Raw genomic sequence first — 26,350 nt, 5'->3', positions numbered from 1 at the left:
ATTCTAGTGTAACTTAAAACTGACTCTATTTTTAAGGTGGAAATAATATTATTCCAAAATATTATTGAAAAAGTATCTTTTATAATTTTTTGTTTAACTTGACCATGCCTTGTCGTCCTCTGCTGTTTCTACCGTTCACCATATTGTTACTATTAAAAAAACTACATTATATAAGCTTTTATTCGACTCCGCATCTCATTCCAGTGCATAGATAATGCATTAAGTCTCCATCGGGCGTCCCTGACTTCTTATACCATTCAAACCACTCTTTAAACATTCCTGATACTAATAAGAACAAACATTGAAATTTTCAACGTAATCGGTCCAGTACTTTTTGAGTTTATAGGGGACAAACAAACAAATCATTTATGGATGTCTGTCACCCTCACTTCGAGTGAAAATTGATCAAACTTACATAAGTAAATTTTTTTGGACAGAAAATCAATTGCAAGCGCTGTTTGGGGCCTAGGAGTTCGTTTAAGGATGTTCAATGATCGGAATCCGATTGCAAAAACAATCAATGAGCACTGACTTATAAATTCCACAAAAACGTTATAAATTTTCCAATGCATTTTACATAAAGTTAATTTCAATTTAATGAAAGTTACTTTCTGTCGTTGCATCTTAACGTGTAGCATATTTTTTTTCTTTTATGACGGATTCCCTTTAAAAACTCGACCACACTGAAAACGGGTAATCCCCTCGACTGGGAAAATCCATAGACCGAGTACGTCCGAAGAACGAAGATCATTATGATCTCAAGTGTCATGAGAACAAGCTAAATGCTATTAATATATGCATTAAGTATACAGACCTAACACTCCTAACCCGGCGTATTCTTTATTAATAGGTCAGTTGACGAGATTACTGCTAGCTATGTCCTCCATCATTTCAAAAACAATATTTAACCTGGGAACCATTTCTAATAATTTTTCACAAAAAAAACATTTCGCTTTTACGTGTTTAACACTGTGGACAGAAAGGCAACTTCTAAATATCACGGTTTATTGTAATGACATGTGGATATCTTTCAGTTTTCATTCAGATCCTATCTCAAAGTACGGCTGCGGAAAAAAGGAGATTTTTTTTTTTTTTTTTTTTATAGTGAATACCTCACAAGAGTCCCAACTGCTCCCGTCTGGAGCCAGTGAGACTATGGCATCCCCAATTGTGGGATGTTGTGAGGCTGAAGGTAAGTGGGGAAGGGAAAGAGGAAGGTGGGGAAGTACCTGGCTATTCAGATCTAGTCACTAAACTCGGCTAAAGCCATTTGGAGCAACGTTTCAATTCTGAATGGTGGTCTTACACCAGGGCGATACTGGTAGTATCTTCCACTCTGGTGAGACATCGGGCGAGACATCGCTAACTTCTCAATTTATACATATGTATGTTCATTGTACCATTGTTTGGTGACCAGATCTGAATAGCGAGGTATTTCCCGTCCTTTTTCTTCTTTACAACATAACCTTAACTGAGTATTCCACAGTGACAGGTGGGATTCTTGTACGTTTTTCACGAATTTCATTTTACAGCGTTCTCTGTAAAATTGAGCGTTACAATTTCACCCACCCTTCCGTTGAAACATTAATTACGTACAATATTGTGTTGAGACCTTCTCTGCATTATATGTATTCGTATGTTTTGGAGTCGCGCAACCTTGATATACTACGCAAGTCGCTCAAATCTCCGATTACAAGGGAACTACGCAGTCACTGTGCTGTACTGATTGCTATGCGGTCTATCGGTCTGTGAGGCCTGTGGAACTTGTGTGTGCACGGGCCATCATCTCATGGCCATAATGGAGATAACATTATAGCCGTATTATGTATATTGTTGAGGTATTCAAGGAAATAAAATGAAAACAAAGATCAGATGTTTCATTCGGTTATATGTTCAACAATACTTGAGAGTTGAGAAGCTTGCCACATTTAGAGCCGGCACTGAGCCAAATGGAGCCACAAACAGCGTTATATTTTGTGCTTTTCGATATACATACCTAAATTCTGTTTTCGGCATTTAGCTGTATTATAGATAATATTGAGGCATTAGTGGAAATAAAATGAAAACAATGATCAGATGTTTCATCCGATGATTCGTTCAATACCACTTGAGAAGACTTGGCGCGTTTTGGCCAGTAGCAATGACAGACCAGGCCCTGCGCCAAATGGCGCCCAAACGAGCATTCATTTGAGGCCTTTTGATATACATATATAATATTTTTTATAAACAGATTTGACTCCATCTATATATTCATGTACTATTTCTGCCTTACATCGGTAGACTGAATATATCGCTGGCTTTGAAAAGATTCTGATTTCGTGGTCGGACTCATATCTCAAAATGAAAACACGCTGAAAATACATATTTGCACAATAGTTCAAAAAATCAGAAAGGCCCTCCGTGCTAGCTTTCAATATAAGGTTATCTACTGTATTATCTTTCTTTGGACATAGTTTATGGTTTATGATCGTTTTATACAGTGAAATATGGATCTCCGAACTGTCTGAATCCATAATAAGTGACAATATATCCACGTACGATCCATTCCTGTATCCATCCTTATTCTTAACGGGACTGCTCATTTTCAACACCTTAAACGCACGCCATAATATTAACAATACATAGGTAATGAGCAATGATGGCGAGGTTTGTTTGTCGGTTAGGAGTTTATTTGCAATTGTCTCCGTTACTGTGACTGGTCAGTTAGAGTTAGAGCGTCGCGACGGTATGCGCCGCCGGTTAATAATAATTGTTCTAGAAATACAACTGGCATGGCGCTGTGATTGACTCACTGTCTGACCTTTCGTCAAACGATCGACAAGTTCAGGTGGGACGTGGGATTGGGACTATACTCTTTTTTCACAGCCGTTTCATCAGCCCAACAGAAAGCTTCACTTCATTAGATATGAGCTTTTGTTCATCTGGCATACTTCGAGTTTCACTTCATCTTGCAATCTTCAAGCTTCACGTTATCGGGCACATTTTGAACTATACTGTATCTTGCAAACTTCGAGCATTACTTCATTTGGCAAACATCGAGCTTCACCTCATCGGACAATCAATCTTCGAGAGTGTCTTCATCGAAAACAATTTACATTTCACCCTAATCATTTAATGTACTAATTTCGGTTGTCGGTGTTTGAATGCGTGTGTGAAATATCACATATGTGATAAGTATAAAATAATATCCGAAAAGCAATAAAGTAGGCTTCAATATGATCTAATTTTCCACAATTCTGTATTCGATATCGAATCTCCTACTACCACCGCAGTATGCGGAACATATTGCTTGTGTCTTTTTGGAGGACTTAGCCTATCGAAGAATTGAACGTACGACACCAGGGTGGGACCCAAACGCGATGCCAACTCAGCCACTAACCGATCGCTACATAATATTCCTTTTTCGCGAATATATCATATGTAATAGTATCATAGCTAGTATATCGGATCTTTATATATAGTGAGAACAATTAATAATCAATGTGAGATATACGTCGTGTATAGTTTTATTTACGTATGTTTTAAATATATAAAGTTCGTTAACTCATTTGAAATAAAAAAAATACTACATTAATATGTAATCTCTTTATTAAGTAAAAACAAATATTGAATACCCTCTTTAATAAAACATAATGGCCTGGGATTCCTGTGAGAATTTATCTACTCCTGTCTATTGATATACATGCTGGTTCTTATAGGGTAGTTACTAGCTAGCTATGATTATTATTATTTCAAATGAGTATTTTCTCAAAAGGTGTTTGTTTCCTGTATATTGTTTATACCTAATTTCCTGGCCTTTCAAAGAGCCCCCCGTGCTCTCTGATTATCCGGATTGGTTTATAATATCTGAATCTGTTTAGGTACAAATGTTAATATGTTGAAATGGAACTGTACCTTAGGAAAAACAAAAGAATTACTAATACATGCATGTACCTGTCTACATAATTAATCATGACGCCTCCAAAACAATTATAATAAATTATACCCATCAAGATTCAAGCTTTTTTTATATTTTATAGAAAAAAATGTAGGGCAGTCAGCTCTGGCACGTTTAATATTGGATAAAATAACGGCTTTAATAAAGTCAATTTAAATTAACAAAATTTATTTTTACATGCGTTTGTAATTAATTCAATTATATTTTTTTAAACTTGCTTGTTTTGTATTAATTCTTAACCGCGTGCCAGGAGTACATACTTTGCACGCATGTTGACAAATGTAATATATTTTTAATACACCCGCCAGAAAATCGAGTAGTCGAAAAGAAAGTAGCTAAGAAAGCTGGTCTGGGTAAGGAATGTCTTTGCCTCTTCCACACGCGCGTTCAATGTTCGGTACCAGGAGCGCAGAGGGCGCGGGAGATGGGCGCGGGTGGCGTGCGACTGCCGCCCGGCGCCAAATCCCACGCTCCCCGTTCGGACTTCTCCGCCGGCGCTCGGCTAACTCCGCCGTCAAAAGCCCCGCCGCACGCTCGGTCCAACAAACCAACCCAAAGCTCCGCCGGTTTACCCGCCCGCTCTTTGCGCTCCTGGTAACGATGGAGGAGATTGAGAAAGCTCGACCTTTCGTCTAAACTACTCTAAACGGATAAAAAACTAATCCTTTCAAAATAATTTTAAAAATGAGTAAGCAAACTTATTCATTCTGTTTCAAACATATTAAAAAATTAAATATTGTAAATTTAATAGTGTGGGCATAGATAAATAATGGCCTATTCAATATCATTCATCGGTTTTATAATATAAAATATTTTATCCATACAAGTATGTGAACCCACTCTCAATTTTCATGAGGTTCGTATGAGATTCTAACCTGCTTTCTAATTAAATATTTAGCAGCATCTATGAATCGGAACAAGATTTTCTTTATTTTGTAGCAGATGGTATCGACTCCATTACAAGCGCCGCATTCCGCTTCGTGTAGTTCCACAACGTGACAGTTTTCTGAAGAGACTGTCTAAAAATCTGTAATCAGTCACCACAAAATAATTTTGGCTATCGGCATGATTTTAAGTTTCTTTCGGTGAAAATTGTTTTTTTTTAACAACTAATAACATTATAATGTAAGTATTACGGCGAGAATGAGGCTTTTCTTTCGGACGTGTCTAGACGTTTGACGTACAGAATACGTGTTCCGTGCTGAATTGCCTTTTACATCAGGTCGGCGCCGCGCTGGTTCATCGTGACAATGCAATTGATTTGTGTAACTCAAAGACTTGCCAATCCTCGGGGACTAATATGGGCAATCGACAATCGGCAATCGTGCCCATAATGTGGAACAGATTTGGCGCCATCTCAATTGTTATTGTTACCCGGGCCGACGTTTCATTCTTCTTGGCGAACTTCGTCTCCCATTATCGATCTTTGAATGATGCATGATAGCTGATGGCTAATGCCAGCCACCTCTGTTCTGGCCTCAGGTCCATCAGGGTACATCCACAGCTGATGACTAGTGAGACGTATTATTACGTTATCTCTTAATTGCCCGTCAAGTCTTCATAACTGACTCAAAACCAATCATTATCTTACACCATTCACGTCATTTGATTGTATCACTTGTTTTAATTAATATCCAGATAACTTTTAAGACGTCACTTATTTGTTTACTTTTAACAACCACGTTAACACATTTAATTACATTCGAAACACACCGATAATAACTTTTTTTACTTAACGGCTCTTCCTTAGAAGTGTGATCTATACCGTTATATTATAATTTACATAAGACTTTCTCGACTCCTAGGTCCCAGAACAAATTTTGCTCAATTTCACTAAACGGAGAATGGGGATAACCTAACAGAACGATTACTGATATCAATTAGAAACAGAAAACTGATTGTGTTGTGATATATCAATATAATTTTATGCGTAAATACATTTTCTTTAAAACGAGTCAGCGTGTTAAGAAAAACGGCAAAAGGCGGTACCCGAACAGAAAATGATTACTGGTAACGACTAGAAACAGAAAACTGATTATGTTTTAGAATATCAATATAATTTTAGAAGTAAATTGTCTTTAAAATAAGCGGAAAATGCGATACCCAAACAGAAAGAGATGGGATGCTGGTAAAAACTTGAAAAATAAAACTAATCATGTTCCAGAATACGATATCTATTTGAAAGTAAATTTTCTTAAAAATGAGCATAGTGTCGAGAAAGAGAGAAAGACGATGCCCGAACAGAGCACCGACACTGTTTGCACTTGCTGCCGACCTGGTGTCCGTAGTCCGACATTCCTGCGCGGCGCACAATTCACAAGACAAGATGGAAGAACCGTCGACTTTCTACCACATCTACCTATCTTCTAGGCATAAAATAAAACGTAAAGCTATTGGGCTAATATTTCACCAATCTAGTGGGATTCATTTTTTGTTATTTAGTCGACAGCATAAAATTTGAAATCAACTTGAGGGAAGCCTATGTCCAAATCCAAATCAGAACACTTTCGAAGAATACGAACCCATAATAAAAGATGTTCGGTTATTGAATTTTCTATAAGATTTTCGATGCAATATTGCACATTGTAAATGAGTAGGGACTTGAAACTACATAGATGAGGTCTAGCGAAAGCATTTTAACCAAACACTACATATCTATACAGGGTGTATCGGCACGTACCCGACAAACTTTAACCAGCTATTCCTTAGCACATTTGGAGTAAAAAATGTTATGCGCACTTTGCTGTCCGGTAACATTTTTTTTAATAAAAAAATTATATTTATATTTTCACCACATGTCACCAATGTTTTATCCTTTGTCAAAGTTTGAAAACCCGTCTGGCAATATTTTGTTCGAGTTTCGTTGAATAATGTACGTGCGTACCTACGTTGGCGCGCTTTTACAATCACAACGAAATGGCACGGCACCATTCGTCTCATTTTTAACTATTATTATTTAGTGTTTTACACAAACCCAACACGTGTTTTATTACGAAAGAGTGAGGACACTTTTCGACACACTTGCTAATAAAAGCTGTTGAACACGAGAAACAATGCAAATGACAGTGACGGAGTGTGGATTTTTTATTTATTTTTTGTTTTTAATGGAAAAAAATGTTAACGGACAGCAAAGCGCCCATAACATTTTTTACTCCAAATGTGCTGAGGAATAGCTGGTTAAAGTTTGTCGAGTACTTGCCGATACACCCAGTAGGTATACAGAGATGTGCATTTGTAACTTTGTGTTCATCATTTAATTTTTTACACATTTTGTACTGCGGAATTTTTCATAGTAGAAGATACTCTCAGTATCGCTGTGGTGAAAGACCACCATTAAGAATTGAAACGTTGCTTGAAATGGTCTTAGCCGTGTTTGATGACCAGATGTGAATAGTCAGTTACTTCCCCATATTCTTCCCCATATCCTTCCCCTCCCCACTAACTTCAGATTCACAGCATACCCCAATTGGGGATGCCACAGTTTCACAGGATCCAGACGGTTGGGGGCAGTTGAAACACCTGAAAGTTATCTCAGTGTGAATATTATACCTTGTACCAATCTAATAATTATATTTTTCACATTGTTGTACCTACTACATTCCTATATAAAATTACAGAATTATGTTCTCATAAAATTCCTTTGTCTTTCACAGATTCTCAATAAATCTACGGAATCCATTAGTTGATTGGAACCAATACTTCATGGATGGAACCCCTATATATTTCTCGGTAAGTCTACATTTAGTTAATGTTTTCAAAATCCTTAAATAAAACAATTACGAATTGATTATCTAAATTCGTGTAAAAGATACGAAATATATTAAAATGCCATTCACTTTTACGTTTCACTTCTAGAAATTATATTATTAATTATTTTTAGGTTAAAAAAATGAAATTTTTTACTAATTAAGTAAAATGGTTCCACAAAGATTTTGTTGCTCAGAGTTATGAATGGTTTGGAGTAAAGTTTTGAGGTTATGAATTCTAGTGTACCTGAAAACAGGGTCTATTTTTGAGGTGGAAATATTATTATTCTAAAGAATTGAAAAAGTTTACTTTGTATAAGTATTTGTTTCATTGTAGAAAGCAATCACTTTGTGGTTTGACATATTTAATAAAATAAAATACTTTTTTGTTTTAAAACCACGATATTTATTAATTTAAGAACCGACCGGTTTCGCTTTACTTAAGCATCATCAGGGTACAAATTAATACTGTATTAAGTATAGTATTAATTTGTACCCTGATGATGCTTAAGTAAAGCGAAACCGGTCGGTTCTTAAATTAATAAATATCGTGGTTTTAAAACAAAAAAGTATTTTATTTTATTAAGTATTTGTTTCGCTTGATCGTGCCATGTATACGACTTTGTTACTATTAAAAAAAAACTCGATTCCAGAGACCAAAATTTCATTTGAATTTTTTACCCCAATTAATGTCAAGAATCACTGGTTCAAGAAAGTCAAGTACTTCCCTTAACGCCCAGAATATAGATGTAACGTTTGTAATAATGTGTATCACAAAATTTAGTATTAAACACAGACATAGGAATTAATAGACGAGAAGATAAAGGCGAGGGGTAAAATCAACTGTTGAAGAACGAAGGGAGTGAAGATGACTGTGATTCGTCAATAAATCAATCTGACAGTAAATAGGCATCTCGCATTATAATATCACCATTTACTTCTTAAAAGTAAAATCTGCTTTGAATGAATAGACATTTTTACATGGGAGCGCAAATTACTCGCCACGTTATGAACAAATTTGCGAAGTCCAAATTCGGCAAAGTAAGGCAGCTTCTATATTCAGAGTCGTAGTTAGTTTCAGAGTATTTAGTTAAGACACTTTTATAAATGTTCATAATTTACTTCCCAGCAACCAACCAGCTTTGTGTTTCGCGTCCAGACGTTTCTCGATGTGATAGTAACAACTGATTCATATTATACGATGTGAATATGCTTAAAATAAAATAAAATAATGCTTATATATGGAATGTAATACGACAATTGGGTTTATTCTCTTTTTTCGCATCTATTTTTACCAGTTTTCATAGTACAAGTAAACATTTTGCCGTGTTATTTCGTAAAATGAACCGATGATGCCTCGACCATAGTTCGCACAAGAATGATGACGTCACGTTTTCAAATATCACTTGAGGCCGTACGCGAGCCCAGCCGGCTCAATGGAACCGGTATGGGGAGTGGGGATAATACGCTTTTAATCACTTAGGGCAGGTCTACCTAATATTCATTTGTCTATGGTATTAAACTATTTATATGAGAATACTGATTATTGTAAGAACACTCAATCAAATATATATTTTTTTTAAATGACCCTCTAAAATAGTTTCGTAAAAACGAATAAAATAAATGTAGTTTACGCCGACGAATGTAATAGCCGCCCCGGTCTAGAATGTTTAAGTATCGCTGGCCCGGGGCTTGAATGAAATCTCCTGCATTGGGTCAATGAACGTCGCTTTATCAACGCTTTCGCGCCCGGCCCCTTTATTTTCACATTGCCTCATTACATCTCAATAAAGTTTTATTTCACGTAGCTAATATTTAAATAAATTAAAAATTTTAAATTTCCTCAGTTTTCAGTATGAAATATCTTATCTCACTGTGATTTTATCAAGTATTCAAATAAAGTACTTAATTTTTTTTAAATGCAAATAATGTTCTTGAGTTTTGTAGATTCATAAAACAAAACTGTCGAGGGGATAATACATTATTTTATCATTGTTTAATTAAGAAGGAAACATGTAACACGCTTTTATTTCGAAATTAATATTCACAACATTGTACAACGTCATATGATGACGTAACCTGCCCTGTTTCTTCTGTAGACCTATGAATTAAACGCAGCGTAAACACATTGGATGAATTAAATAAGCTCTTAAAAAAAAAAAAAAATTAATACACTATATTCATCTGCAGTGAGGGGATGTTCGTATCGATGGAGTCTCATTATCTGCCCTAAATAATTTTCTAGTTACCGGAGCAGTTTGCTTCTCGGCATGGGCACAGTGCACACTGCACAGCCTCCGTTGGCCGTAGTGTCGCGGGCCGCAGGAATGCGGAGAGGTCAAGGCTCCCGTGCGGACCTGCAGACCTGTCGGCAGGGCGCGGGGGGCGGGGGCCGTCTGGAAGGGCGGCCGTGTAGGGGGGAGGGGGAACCGCATTCCGGCGCGAGTTATGTCATCGATCTTTCTTAGTGCGCTAGCAACCTCCTCGCAGACTTGTCGGCCGCCTCTCTCCGATTCTGCGCTCCTGGTGCATCCAATGCGGCCACGAGGCGAAGAGTCGCCCAACAATGTGAAGAATGCCGTCGTAAAATATTCATAAATACAGCAAAAGTCTCCGCTATATCATGCATCCCTTGTTGATAAAATGCTCAGAGAGCAGTAAGAGTGACTTTGCGAATCAAGCTTAAGCTGCGTAAAGAAAAGCTACTTTTAACCACTCTTAATCTGCGCTCCCGATCCGTTTCCATGAAAATGCTGAAAATCTCTGGAACTCGTGAATTCCATCTATTAACCGGGCTTCATCCATGAACATTCTCGTTAAATCGGGAAACTCTATGTGCTCCTGGTCTATGAAGTCAAATTTTCAAAAATTCTATGGAAATTCTAGGAAAACGCCATTCTGCAACTTCGCAGAGAGGAAAATATTTTGTAACAGGCCCCCGGAGCTTTATGAACTCCTAGCCGCTGAAATCTAAATTTCTGAAAATCTATGATTTCCTGAAAACGTTGATATTCTATTTTTAGGTGTGTTTGATTTTCTTTTATTCTTTTGTAAAATTTGAAAAGTTCACAGAATCGATAAAACAACCAAAGACACCGCCGAGGTGTTATGTTATCCTAATCCTTGGAACCGAAATTCCGTAAAAATCGTCAACATTCCACCGTTCCATTTCGTATGAGGAAATCTGTTTTCGTATGAAGAATATGAATAGAATAATTATGACCAATTCACAAACAACATTCTTGGGGCCGCATTGCATAACCGTCAAGTACCAAGGGCCTACCGAGGCAGATACTAAAGTCGACCGGAGTTGCGCAACTCTAGTGGTGGGCTTCTTCATCAAGGCCATCTCCGGTCCCACGTTGCTTGTTGCTTGTTGCTCCGGCCCTCGATCCGGCCTAACAGGACTGGATGCCACAACGAGCTTGTGGCTCGCTAGGCAGTAACCTAGGTGGTTCGATAACTACACTTTACTAGCCGAGTCGAACAGCCGTTATTATTTTGTAATTTCCCATTCCTAACCTCCGTCAATGTTAATAACAAATAACATTGCGTAAACACACCGAAACTGGTTTTAGAAAAATTGCGCTCGCCGCTCTTGAGGCGACAAACGTTATTATTATTTCAATTCGGTCGTGTGATTGGACAACAATGAAAACTTTTTTTAAAACATTTTTAAACAATTTTATGTCATTTATAACATTTTATTTTTCGATCCTTGAAGGATGTAAAATCATTCATAATTCTTGCCACACACTGAGATCCTAACTTCGACGAATGATGTTTATGTCTTGATTGTAGCTACGGTTGTTTATGTATCATCCTGATTAGTAGATACTGTCAGAGTTGCCTCGAAAATGATGCCTATGAAACCACCATTCAGAATCAAAGTTACAAAATGACTTTAGCCATATTTGGTGTCCCGATCTGATTACTTCAATCCTCTTCCGTCCAATCCTCTCCAACTTTCACTCCCTTCAGCCTCAGAACTCCGTGCAGTAAATAAATATACGCTTGAAAAATGTAACGAGAAGATGAAAGGAAATCTCCTTGGAAAATAAGAACAACAAATTCATTAAAAAAAAGTTATTGACAAAATTTGCATCTAGAAAAATGTTTAGGTTAAGACTTCATTTGAAATTCTTCTGCGCGTTCTTGAATGCGGAGATTTCGAAGTTTTTACATTTGAAGTTCAAATTCGTAAATTCCAGCCGCGGGCTTCGGGAATGGGAAAATTCCTCGATAGTTGACCGCCTCGTTCCGAATTTGAAATTCTCTCGATGCGCGCATTCCGCGGCGCGCTTGCGAAACTCGCCACGTGCGCACAGCGATCAAACCAACCAACAAAACCTACCTACAGTACCTACCAACCACCGCGCATTCCTAAAGCTGCGGCTAAATAGGCCTGAGTATTGCTTAGAATCTCGTGTATAACTTGACGGACAAAACGTGACCTTATTCATGAATTTCTTTGATGATTACACAAGATCTTGTTGTTCATATCGTAATATTCATTAAGATCGGGGCATGAAATATTTTCACATGCCGACAAATTGTCTAGGTTATTTGTCATTGAATGCTTGCTGATGTTGATTCGACAAAAATAACATCTAGCACCAAGAATTAGTTTTAGTAAAAATAATATGTTGATGATTTGTATAGCACCGTGTTTGTGCAAAATCACCCCACCTTACAAGTTTCTGCCCGCCTGGGAAACTGTAGGTATGTACCAAGTACGTACGGTACAGGATTTCCTTAGACGGAAATGAATAAGCAGGTACAAGTGGACCAATCGGCATTCTTAGAACATAATATCATTCCGAGTTCTTTACTTATGGAAATAAAATATTTCTAATTTTTTTTTAAATTCTTCAAATTATTCGTATTTCGATTAAAAACGGGACTGCAGGATTTAACGAATGAAGTGAAAGATTTCCTAATAAAATATCAGTAAAACACGAATGTGTTATGGCGTTTTGGAAACACGTGTTCATAAATATTCTAATATTTAGGCATTTCGTCATTGTGTACTATCAGGACAAACGCAGGTGCATGAACACGTGTTCGTGAAGTTTATTAGGACACGCATGTCATCCCGCTTTTAACAGGATTTTAATAAATCAGCAATATTCATTTTTCTCCGTGAGTGCTTCTATAGAAAAATCCATTACAATTCAATCATTAGAATTTATAACCGTACAAGTTTCTGTTTTCCGCTAGTTTATGTACGAACAACAGGCTCAGTACTAGCCATTCGCGATGAAAATTCCCGTGCAATTAGTAATTATTTCTCAAAATCGATGGTAAATTAAAATACCTTAGTTGATTCGATGTGGCAACAGTTAAAGAAATAATATAAGGTAGGTACTACCGACTGAGGTACTGTTTACTGCTGAGCGGTGACTAGTCGGACTGGTGGCATTGGTGTTAGTTGGTTGGAATTCAGTTTAGCAATAAACTAGCAACTAGTAACTAGCAACCTGTCATCTAGTCTGACAGGCGTTGGAATGTTCAGATATACTCTCATTGTACAATGTGGCAATCAAACCAGATTCTTATTTGCTTCTCGCGCAGTCGCGATGGATTCACCGAGGCGATAGGCTTTCCTTCGCATTCAATCAGCGAGCGCTCAATGCTGCCACGCTGCGACACCACGCCACTTCCACCACCACGCCACCATTACCGCCTCACTGCCACGCCACTCGCCGTGCCGGGAGTTATTTGCATTGTGCCGCTCGTCTATAGACAGTCGTCAGTGGCTCGAAATAAATACTAATAAGGTCATTGGTGTTCATTGATTTGAATATTTGCTTTGAGTTATCGTGAAACAAACATTGGATACAAATTTAGGTTAAGTATACAGCGTTCCAAAACGGCACGTAAAGATAGTGTTTTTAACACATTTCCTATTGAACTAACTTCCTCGGTGGGCCCCATCTCTGCCGACCTGACTATTATTGTTGTTTTCAGACAGCTCCGTCAGTCAGTATTTTGCGACTAGATTGGATATTGTGTATTGAACCGCCGATATGTTCAAAATCCAAATGTGATCTGCTTGACTTATATGTTTGGTTTGCTCTGAGAGAATCTACTAGTAGTATAGTATAGAATGTAGGACTTTGCTGCCATTTAGCTGAGTGCAGAGAGAATATTTCCCCGGACATTGAACTTTTAAGCGCTTCTATTTGTTTGTATACATTTAAATTACTTCGCCAATTGACCGGAACGAATCAGTAGACATATTTATCACCGTTCAACGTAACAGCTTGAATGCCGTTTATAAATATTCATAATGCAAGCTGCAAGAAATGTCTCACTCAGCGAGCCAGCGCCGGAGAAGCAAAGGCAGAGATAGCGCTGATGGATGGACACTGGACAGGTCTGCAATGCTCTTTGCAAGTTTTGCATTTACCATTTGCATTTCAATTCGAGGGGAAACTAGACGGATGCACGGCACACGTTGCACCTACGCACGTGTAACTCGCGTGATAACAGGTTACAAACCGTCATCGCACTATTTTCTTTTGGTGACGAATTTTAATGAGAAATAACAAATGGCATTGTCGATATAATACTACCAATTTTGCTTTCGATTATTTTGTACGATTGTTTTTACAAATCTCATTGCTTTTATTTCAACAATATTTAATAGTTTTTCTCTCTTTTATTGCAGAAGGTTGTCTTCCCTTTCAACACCTTTCTCTATCGGTTACCAGAATGCGGCTTCATGCCACTTCATGCAGTGAAGAAGAAATGGATAGCAATATTACTACAAGACCAACAGGTACTTTGATGTTATCTTTATTATAATAATACCTACATAATTTAATATAATTAACATTTGCATAATGCGTAATTGATTGCGACTCCATAACACACAAAATCATCCTTGGAAATATTGTCACAAAATAAAATTAATGCCGAAACCACACGAAGAAAACTTACAGATAAAAATACAGTTAATTTATTTAAAAATCCGGTCAAATTATTTGTTTTCCTGTTAAAAATGGGACTCCAGGCCTTTAACGAATGAATTGACAAAATTCCTAACAATCAGTTAAAAGCGAATGCTTTATGAGGACGGCGGAACACATCTTCATACAAATACTGATATTGTCACATTCCATCATGATATTTATTAGGAAAAGAACACGTGTTCTCGATATAATCGGAATGGCTAATATTTTATTAGGAAATTGACATGTTATCATTTTTTTGGAGATTTGTGTGTTTGTTTTGTAAAGTGATGTAGACTGACAATGTAATATTATGATTTGGTGCATTGCGTGCGTGGTGTGTATTGCGTGCGGCGCGTGGCGTGCGGTATGGTTTGCAGTGTGGTAAAGCCTTCTCCACACATTGCCACATCGATGGCCCATCATGACGGCCACAATGAAGGGCGATTGTAAACAGAGCGCAGTGGCGTCGGACCGCTTATGATGGCGGTGCGATGGTATGAATTTTTTCTCGGAAAAAATATTATTTTAGATAATTTCGTTCATTAAAGTATAAGAACCTCTAGAAAAAATGTTCTGGAAAAGTAAATTATTTTATTTTAAATGTTGCTTATCTGAACTATCTCTTTTAAAAGAGTTTGAGAAATTCTGGCCGTGTTTTATAAAATCTAAATTTTATCAACTAATTTTACCTTTTCAAATAATATTAAAATAATGTGTGGGGAAGGGTAACGTACTATATAAAAATTGCGTAAAACCTGCGTATATTTGAGTATCCTATCGATATCGCTGAAAATTTTAAAATTTGTTCTTATTAGTGCCAGGAGAAGTCGGGGACCCTGAGGAATACTCAATATCTCTGCACCGGAAGGATATACCAAGACGAATTAAAGTCGTTGTAATGTAGTTTTTTAACAGTAACATTGTGGTATACATTAGTGAATGGTGGAAGAAGTCGGAGATGCTCGAGAATGACATTAGGGGTCCACCGGTGCATACATATAAGACTGGCGTAGACCCGAGAAAACTCACGGAGTATTATAATTATATTTTTTTTACATCTTTAATATTTTATTCTAGATAAAAGAAAATTACATTTTTCACTTATTTAACTAGAAATAACATATATATTACACATAAATATATTACACATGGATATTATTCTTTTTCATTGATTTGTTGATGGAGCATAAAACTGTTTTTTTTTTTTTTTTTTAAATGTACCTATACTTTTTTCATTTTTAATTTCGTCTGGGAGGCAATTATATATGTTGCTCCCCTCGTAACCAATGGATTGCTCGCCATAATTAGTATGTATGGTGTTTAAATGTATTTTATCGTGTTGCCGTGTAAAGTATGTGTGTACTTGGGACGTTTTAATGAGTTCTGTATTTGTATGTATGAGTTTATTATTTATTTTGTAAATAAGGAGACATGTGTTATATTCATATAATTTTCTTAATTTTAATAGTTTTGTTTCCATATATAATTTTTTTGTTGATTTTCTAGGTTTGAAATGAAATAGCTTTTTGATTACTTTATTTTGTGTTACCTGTAGTTCATTTATATATGTTTCACATGTATTTCCCCAGATTTCAATCAAGTAGTTTAAATGTGAGTGTACGAGGATATAATATAGACCTTTTTTAATTTTATTTGGTAACAAATATGATATCCGACTGAATACGCTAATTAAGGGGGTGATTTTATCTTTAATATCTTGAATATGCTGTTTAAAAGTTAGGTGTTTATCAATGCACAGTCCAAGATATTTCTCCTGTATCAGGATTTGCAGGTTGTTATTTTCAATTTTTAAGGGTACATGAGGAGGAATTATTTTACGAGTGGAGCTTAAAATCATGTATCCTGTTTTTTTAATATTCATTGTTAGGATATTTGATTGGAGCCAACTGTTAATTTTGTCTAAGTCACTCTGTGCATTTTCTAGTAAGATGTTTAAATCTTTACCCCAGTAGAAAATTGCAGTATCATCTGCATATAAAAAAAATATCACCGTTTAAATCTAATTGGGAGATATCATTAATATAAATTTGGAACAGACGTGGTCCTAGTATGGATCCTTGCGGAACTCCGTAGTTTATTGGTAGGTGGTTGCTATTTTGATTGTTGATGCTAACGAATTGCTTTTTGTTGCTAAGATATGATTTGAATAGATTAAGAGCAGGACCAACTACACCAATTTTCTCGAGTTTGTGACGCTGGAAGTATTTATTTAAAAATTTGTTTTATATTAAGCGCTTGTTGTCATTAAGTCGGTTCCTCGTTGCTGAGGATCATATGTATTACCTTCGCTCCAATATTGTGCAAGATAGATGATAATAATGCCGCACGGGCGATCACTTTCATGTCCATATTGGAGTACGTCGAGAGTAGAACAGAACTTCGCAATCGTGTAAATGCTTTGCATACGTCGCTTGGCCATATGATGGGTCATCCTTTTTGTGTGAAGGTCGGCACTGTGTAGACGCGTTGCAACCATCTGATGGGCCATCCTTTTTGTGTGAAGGTCGGCACTGTGTAGACGCGTTGCAACCATCTGATGGGCCATCCTTTTTGTGTGAAGGTCGGCACTGTGTAGACGCGTTGCAACCATCTGATGGGCCATCCTTTTTGTGTGAAGGTCGCCACTGTGTAGACGCGTTGCAACCATCTGATGGGGCATCCTTTTTGTGTGAAGGTCGCCACTGTGTAGACGCGTTGCAACCATCTGATGGGTCATCCTTTTGGTGTGAAGGTCGGCACTGTGTAGACGCGTTGCAACCATCTGATGGGCCATCCTTTTTGTGTGAAGGTCGCCACTGTGTAGACGCGTTGCAACCATCTGATGGGCCATCCTTTTCGTGTGAAGGTCGCCACTGTGTAGACGCGTTGCAACCATCTGATGGGTCATCCTTTTGGTGTGAAGGTCGCCACTGTGTAAACGCGTTGCAACCATCTGATGGGCCATCCTTTTTGTGTGAAGGTCGCCACTGTGTAGACGCGTTGCAACCATCTGATGGGCCATCTTTTTTGTGTGAAGGTCGCCACTGTTTAGACGCGTTGCAGCCATCTGATGGGCGATCGTTTTTAAGTGAAGGTCGCCACTGTGTAGACGCTTTGCAACCATCTGAGAGGCCATCCCTTTTGTGTGAAGGTCGCCACTGTGTAGACGCGTTTCAACCATCGATGGGCCATCAGATGGACCATCTGATGGGCCGTTGTGTGGAGAGGGTTTAACAGGACATCGAGTCGTGGCACTCGGAATTTACAATTCGGAATGAACTATATTCCCATTTCGCGCGAGATATTCTTATAACGTGTTGCCGCGACGCGAATAAAATCCGCGAAAATTACGCAACGTTTTCTTTGTTTAGCACATCCGCGGTGGGTTGACTGAAACCACCTCGGTGTGGGTGAGCCGTGTGAGTGGTGAGGTAGTGTGAGTGGTAATGGTGTGGGTGAGTGTGCCAGCGTGTGAGTGAGTGAAGTTCGTGAGTGATGGTGGCAGACGCTCACAGCTTACAAGTGTCTAGACAAACATTATTTCGTCTGCTTCCCGGCTATACATTCTGCTCGACCCAATTGCGATTCTGTACGTTTAGCATAATACCGATATTTCAGTCGCAAAATACACAATTCAGTCCTCAGCGCTGATAAAATTGTCGCTGAGCGAAATACGCGATTCAAAATTCCTTTAAAACAAGTCGATCGTAGCATTTTTACAAGAGAAAGTATTCCAGCTATCTAATTTTACTTCTACCTTTTTACGTCTACGTTAACACTGTTAATTCGTCCAACACAACAAATCTCATGTCACTTAGCATATCGCAAATCCTTTGTTACCTCTGTTTCTTTCTCTCGCAGAAAAATGTTACAACGGAGCTCTCCGGTAAAGTATCACATTGCGGACAGACCGCGCACTAGTCCCAGGTCAAACGTCAGTCAAACTGCAATCCAGGAATGTGGGGCAAGTTGAGTAAAATAAACTAGGCCTATTCAATGTATATGGTCTAATCACACGCCGGCTAACTGCTGTTGGAACATTCCTCTGCAGGTGTAAAGGAAGTTATCCTCGCGATGTCGTCCCACGACGTGATATAAATACCCAGTGTCAGTGTGTCTATAAAATAAGAACCCGAGAAATACATTTTTAGTCCACTTTTGAAAGGGATAAGTAATGTGTCTAGGACGATTGCTGTCTGGTTGCAGAGAATTGGGTCATCCTAGACTCGCCTGGGGAGGGGAAGGGGCAGACAACAAGAAATAAAACAGACATAATATTGTATTAGTATTAGTCTGCAAATGTCTTCACACGGTGACGACACATAAAAGCTCCCCCGCTCGCATTTTTACTTCTTTCCAGTGGAGATTTGGCTCTTGTTCGCGGAGAAACGAACTGTGATCTGTGATGTTTGGCAAAGGAGTAAAGTGAAAGATCTGCGCCTGCGCAGAAGGGGGATTGATTTGGATTGAGGTGCCCCTGTAATTGTTTCAAATGAAGAGGAAATTGTTTAAAAAAAATATTTCCGATTTAAATCAACACTAAAAAAAAGTGACATTATTTCATTGCATAAATTATCTCTCCCTATTTTTTAAATTTGATTTGTACTTTTTGATTTTTGCTTCCGCCTTCGAGTAAATCAAGCCCGAAGTTTTTAGGTCAAATTTTGAAAAATAATCGGTTGTTACAGATTTCTATCTGCTGTTTATTGTATTTTAAAAATGGTTAAAAGTAAAAATTATGTATGTAATGTAGATTTACCAGTTTCCCGTTTGTACCACTAGTTTCCGGACGTTATTAAGGCGATGCCATACGTGGTAATGCAAAATCATGTGTTTTTGGTTTGAAAATTTGGTCGCCTAGTAATATTTCAGATGCTTTAATTAAATACTGCGAGTAGAATACATCTTGGTGTTTGAAACAATCGAGTATTTTTTAGATAAGTCTTTTTATAAGCCCAGAAAAAAAAGGTAAAGGCCTATGAAAACTGCTTTAAAGTTCAAAATCTCCTACTTACGAAACCATTTTCAGTTATGATTTTATTGTATAATGTGGCAAATTAAGTTATTTATAAAATGATCGAAAAAAATTCTATATTTATGCATGAACATCCACAAAATAAAATAAAAGGCACTTTTTGGCCATGTTTTTTTCTTGCATAAATCAAAACAGGCGGATGGTGTTAAGCGGGAATTTAAACCTTATCGCCATCTACGTAAGAGTTGCTATTGATAGCGGCTCAATTTATAATATTACATGACGTAGTGCATCGCCTTAATCTAAAGATATAGTTATGCATTGTTGGTAGTTTACGGTAAACGTGCGAATGAATTCCAGCTATTATTATGTTTGTTGTACTGTCAGCACAGGGGTTTTCAAGTATAGCCGATAGAATAATGTGTGTCTTATTGTTATAACCTGATAATAATCATATTAGATGGCGTAGAAGGCACCGAGTCGAATAAATACCAACATAGATCTAAATTGACATTAATTTAGTCTGCAGTCCTCAAACAGAACTGGGTTTGCCAGCGATCACCGCGGCTCGCGCTCCAAATAGCGGGCGTAGTGCCGCTACCCGCCGCTAGGGCCGCCGCTCGTGGGCGTTTCTATTTTATTTCGCGCAAAATAATCTCGTTTATCAAACAGCTGACTCTATTATTTGGCATAACGGATTTCATTTCAAATAACAATGTTGTAGGTACTTACATTTTTCGTGGTTTTATGAATAAAATAGGCCGTGTCATTCTTTGAACCGATGTTATGATAATCAGACTATTTCTAGTCTCAAGGTTCACTGTGTTCTTTTTTTCTTTCAGCTTCCAAGTTTTGTCATGTTCAATTATGCGTCCATTCACTTGTTTCTTCATCAATTTTTCTTTGTGTCATACATTTCTCTTTTTTTAATAAATAATCCTGAATTATGGAGTAACATGCATTGTCTGTATGTTGTTAGATATTCATTTCTGACGTTCCTTTGTGATGATTCTTGACTTTTAGTGAACCTAATCGTATAGGAATTCCGATCTAGCATTGCCCGTAATTAGTCGTGTTCCGCCCCCTGACCCAGCCCACGTGTGCAGCACTCTCTGCCTGCCCACATCGGCACTTCCTTAATAGGTAGCCGTGCCAGAACGGATATATCGTGTGCGAGGAAACGGAAAACACCATTTTAGGCACTTTGAGAGGTTTCACCGACGAATTGTCTTATAATCGTAACTATTAACCTGTGTAAATCTCTCAACTGGTGAACTCTGCTATTTTAATTGTGTGTTATTCAGTCATTTTATTTTTGAGTAAAATAAATCTTGTACACCTTGCGGACCTTGTGGTATTCCATGAACCATGAACTGTGAACCGACATAATTAAGTTTATCGAAAACTTCTATTAAAATTGTGTTTTATGTAGTTGGTCGCTACAACTAAACGCTCAAAACCAACGCTTTGGAATTTGCTTTGTAAAGTGCTGCAGTAATTTTCTGGACTCGATGATATTGGCTTGATTGTCTGGGTTGTCATTTTCACGTATCATTGTGTAGGAGTTACTGTCATACATTTCTCAATGCACAAGCAAACATGACTATAATTGTGTAACTAATCGGTCTCCCTGTGAAATTAAACGAGGTGTTAGTTCGTGGCTGTGAGGTAGGAGTCGCAGATATGATAATGATATTGTGACGGAAAGAGAAATGGGCAGTGGGCAGTGGGCAGTGGTCGAAAGGGAAACGGAAACAGGAAGCGGTGGCGCAAGGCAGGAAGTGGTGGGAACGAAGAAGGTAGGCGGGACCACCTCAGCCTCTGTCAACACCTCCACTGACCTAATAAGAGAAGAACCTCGGCACTAAACCAGAGTGGTCCATTCGAACCATCCCACGTGCACCTCAGAACCTCGTGACGCCAGCATTCTGACTATCTGCTCACTCCACATATAGAGATACTAGCTACTAATAAAGCCTGCGAAGGAAACAAAACCATGTGTTGTCTCTACATGACTCGCATTGATGAAATATTAGTTTCTTTGGCGATAATGGAGGAGGCGGAAGTGTTAATTAGATTTTTTGCAAGTTCATGAATTCACACGCATTTGAAATCAGATCAACATGTACTAACAAGAAACGCAGATCTGGTGTAGGAAGAGTAAATACCGAATTTGCTGATCTCCTGCGTTGAGTCGAGTGAACTATGTAACCAAGAGATTAAAGAAACTTACATCATTCATACGCATTGTTATTTCTAAATAAAAACCGAGTCAAGATTTCTAATCGAAATTTCTCACCATGGCACCGTTGGAACTTGGAACGTTGGAAGGAACTGTATAATATTATGAAAGGTGTTATTTCCGACTCAATGAATGAATCCCAGAATGAATGAATTATTATATGAATCGAAATCAGATAACGCCGAGTAAATAATATATATGTAGTGAGGTTTGATAAAGCAAGCCATAGGAAGTGGTCATGGAAAATCCTGCAATGCAGAATAATGTTGTGGTTATTATACAAGACATTATGATTGTGATATTTTTGTATTATTTGGCATATAATCATGCTGGTCTCTAAGTACTAGAATCTTGAATAATTTGTATCGAGCAAACTAGATTTTCTGTTGTTATAGTCTCTTATTATTCTTCTTTCTGCTGGAGTTGGGGTCTCTGTAGTACTCTTTCGTTTTTGCTTTCATCCTATCCCCAGGAACTGCGATTTCCAGTAATGTCTTCAGTCTCCTGTCTCCAGCAGGGTTCCCCAGACTTGTATAAAGTGTCGACGTTACGGCCGCGGCGGTGCGTGGTGTCAAAAGCCCGCCGTGTTAATGAGCCGGTGTGTATAAAGATGTGCTAGAAGATAAACGTTTTATTTATAATTTTCCTGACTTATTTCGGTCCACTCCTCCGGCGCGACGTGTTTCAGAAGTGTCTAGTCGAGAAAGATCATTGACTGCCAAATCTAACGAACTATTTTAGCACAATCTAAAGGGTACACATGAGACATGAGCTTCTTTGTTTGCATCGAACTTCCAGACACTTCGGTGTTTCTCCTGGCTTGGTTACTTCTCGACTTGCCATGGTCTACTTTATGGTTTATCATACAGGTTTTCTGCTATTGAGGTACGTGGGCAATTCTTAATTAGTAAAATAAAAATGAAAACTGTAAAACAGTTAACTTCCTCTGAAAAAAATTGTCCACCATTTCCCTAGTGGTTAGTTACTCTGCACGCTTGGTTATTACTTCTTTTTTACAGATTGTGAGGTACATGCGACGTTTGTGAGAAATGGGGAGAGGCTAAGACCTATGACGGAGCTATCAGTGGAATGTCTTCAGATAGCTACACGTGTTTTTGCCAACGGGCTCCCTGGGAACATTATCAATGTGGTTAATCTTGGTTCACCTAAATATGGCGCGCTACTTACTCATGAATCAGAATGGCATAATCTCCACGTCTTATGACCATTAGTTAGTTGAAGTATTGGTGTGCTCATTCTGCGTTCTGAGGGCACAGGACGCGAGGACTGAGGCTTGAGGACTGGGGACTGGGGACTGAGGACTGAGGACTGAGGACTGAGGACGTGGAGTTTCATTCATAAAGTAGCGGAAGTGGTCTTGAATGGCCTCGTGAATTATCATGGAATTGTGTTATTTATAATACAATCATTTGTCCAGCGATGCGAGGTCTATCATCGCGCGAGAATTTATTGTGCTGTCGTGTTATTATTATTTTTATGAATTAATTGAAAATTACTTGAATGAATTTGGACTATTTTTAGCTGAGCAGTTTATCAAAGAATACGTTTTAATTGATAAAAATTCGAAACTAAACATGTCTGTAAATTTTGAATGAGGTATTTTTTAATATTATTTGCATAATTATAATTGTATTATATATTTTTTTTGATAATTAACTTGCAAAATATATTTATTTTTGCGAAATATTAATTTGCTCGATTTCCTGTACCTCTTTTTGAGGCCAGGAAATAGCGGACTGTGTATGTAGGTATGTGCGATTGTGCGTATTTAATGCCAACGGACACATTTGATATTTTACATGTGTTTTTTTCCGTTTATCTACTGTTATACCCCAATTATTGCAGATAAGCGTTATCACCAGCCTGGGAACTGTACTAGAAACTTTTCTGGAATCACGAATGTGCGCCGGACGCCACCTGTTGTTGAAAAGATATATTTGTTTCACTCGTACAGACTTTCGAGTTGGCTGACATCTATGAATATGTAGATATACTAGCGAGGAAAATATGTGGTACGAAACTTTGGTACACATTTTTAGCGAAGACACTAAAATCTTTAGATTTTACAACTCCCTAGAAGTCCTTCCTTTACTCTAACGCGCATAGATGTCGCAAATAATTATAACAGATTAACTAACTAAGAATTATATTTTTTTCCGCTTTTATGATTTTGTACGTTATTTTTGTACGTCGTGTAGATAAATAATATGCACTTGTTTTATTTAAAAAACAGGTTTTTATGTATTTTGAAAAATATGTATCTTTTCAAATAGATTTTATAGTTTTTTTGTTACTATTTTAATTAGATTTTGGTAAAGTTTTGTTTGATAATTCTTAAGGTTAAACGCAACGCTCGTTGTATTCTACGTGTTCACAGATGGCGTTAATTAATTAATTTTGTTTAAATACGCTTTTGCAAGGTATTGCTTTACAATATTAAGACAAATCATTTGTTTGCGCCCGTATATACGCAATATGAATATGAATCAATAGTTTTGTTCGTTTAAAGACTTAATTCTTTCGAGAAAGGCACACAAATACAATATTTTACCGATGATTCAATCCAATATTGTATTTGTATGCCTTTCTCGATAGAATTGAGTTTTTATATGGACAAAACTATTTATTCATATTCATATTGCGTATATGAGGGCGCAAACAAATAATTTGTCTTAATACTGTAAAGCAATACCTTGCAAAAGCGTATTTAAACAAAATTAATTAATTAACGCCATCTGTGAACAGGTAGAATACAACGAGCGTTGCGTTTAACCTTAATAATTTATTAAATATTATGTTTGTTTTTCAACTTTCCAAATCTTATACCATCTCTGCTTTCATACTTAATATTATTCATGTTAATATATTTTTATACATTGTTTTTGTATGTAAATTATTATGCCATAGTCTTTTTTTCCATTTCATTTTTAATAACTTTTATTTCTCTTATTTTCAGCTGTTCCTGATGATGACCTATGACAACAAAGTACTAGAACAGTGACAGAACGGTGACCGTGTCGAGAAAGCTCCTGAACCCGTCCACTACCAATTATTCCACTTGCCGCAATGACAGTGGATAAAGTCAAGCAGTTAAATCAACACCCTTCAAATAATATCTACCAGCCATATTATTCTGGTGGATCTGGAAACATAGATCCATCCTATTCATCCCCCGGCTCTAATGCTGGACTAAGTTAATCATATGCCATATTTGAAACGGTAATTGTAAGAACAGGGTAGCCGCATATCGTGAAAAATCAGGAAAACCATTTTTTATGCATAGATTGAATGATTGAAATGAAATCATTTTACAATGTCTACCAGTAGATTTACATTTATTTAACAAGTTCATTTTTGATTTACGTATTGCCTAGTTGCAATTATGCTCTACAAAACAATCATACTCACATAATAAATTACCAACCTTTTTAAAAATTGAATAATCGTGATAATGTCAAACCACAATTAGCCTCTTGTTGCATTATGTGTAACTATACAGGGTGTCCGGAAACTCGTAGTACAAGCGGGAAACTGGTGAATCTACATCACATTTGGAGTCGATTTTGTAGTATATTTTTTTTTTGATTTGAGCTTTCGTTATCGAGTAAATCGAGTTTGAAGTTGATTTTTTTTTTTTTTTTTTTTTTTTTTAATCAAATTCTTATAAATTATTACTGGAGATCAAAGTACCCAACTAATTAAAACTATTTGAAAGTAAAACAAATGAAGAAACTCGGATTTGAAGCATTATTTTGAAATCATCCTTCATTTAACCCGGTGTAATCATAAAATATTTCTGCTCTGCAGGGTTAAAACATCTGTTGTTCAACCCTAAACACCAGAAAAAACTTTAACCCTAAAATAGCAGAAAAATATTTTTTTTTGGTTTTTTTTTTTTTTTTTTGAAAATGCTCAAATCAAAAAACTTTATGTTTTTTTGGGTTCCCCATGTGGTGTAGATTCTCCAGTTTCCCGCTTGTACTACGAGTTTCCGGACACCGTGTATAAGTCTGTCTTGAATTACAGGAATTTTTTTTAAATTTGTAATATAGGGTTTTCTAATAAGAGGTGTTATTTTATTATGTATATAAATTAAATTTTTATTTATTTTATATACATAAACATACACTTGCCACAAACTACACATCACTTCTTATCACTTATCACTTTCTTATCACTTCTTTTATTTTATTATGTATATAAATTAAAAATGACAGCTTCAAAAGTAACATCTACTGAAATAGCGGGCTATTCAGAGTAACACCCCTTTTTGGAAAACCATATATATGTAACACACTGCAAATTACGTATTTGGTAAAATTCATACTAAATTATTTGTAGTGTCTACAAACAAGATAATGATTAGTTTGTCCTCAGCCGAGTGGAGTATAAATCGTCATATCATCAGAAAATCAGCAGAACAACAGCAGAACATCATCAGAACATCAGGAGCTGACATCGACAGAACCA

The 26,350-nt window shown here is 37.1% G+C and overlaps 1 long non-coding RNA gene across 1 annotated transcript in view; it reads left to right on the top strand.

Annotated features, from left to right (window-relative positions):
* LOC149422684 (uncharacterized) overlaps positions 1 to 25,062 on the top strand; it is a 147,797-nt gene extending 122,735 nt beyond the window's left edge. The window contains exons 5-7 of the long non-coding RNA XR_016302436.1: positions 7,591 to 7,666; positions 14,357 to 14,467; positions 24,837 to 25,062. This is a non-coding gene — a long non-coding RNA (uncharacterized LOC149422684). The remainder of the gene's footprint in view (positions 1 to 7,590; positions 7,667 to 14,356; positions 14,468 to 24,836) is intronic.
* Positions 25,063 to 26,350: the final 1,288 nt, after the last annotated feature.

This window comes from Hesperophylax consimilis, chromosome 7, assembly GCF_061612785.1.
Source record: "Hesperophylax consimilis isolate HC1 chromosome 7, BYU_Hcon_1.0, whole genome shotgun sequence".
Lineage (NCBI taxonomy): Eukaryota > Metazoa > Arthropoda > Insecta > Trichoptera > Limnephilidae > Hesperophylax > Hesperophylax consimilis.
Note: the sequence above shows the minus strand (reverse complement) of the source record. Positions and strands in the feature narration are given on the sequence as shown.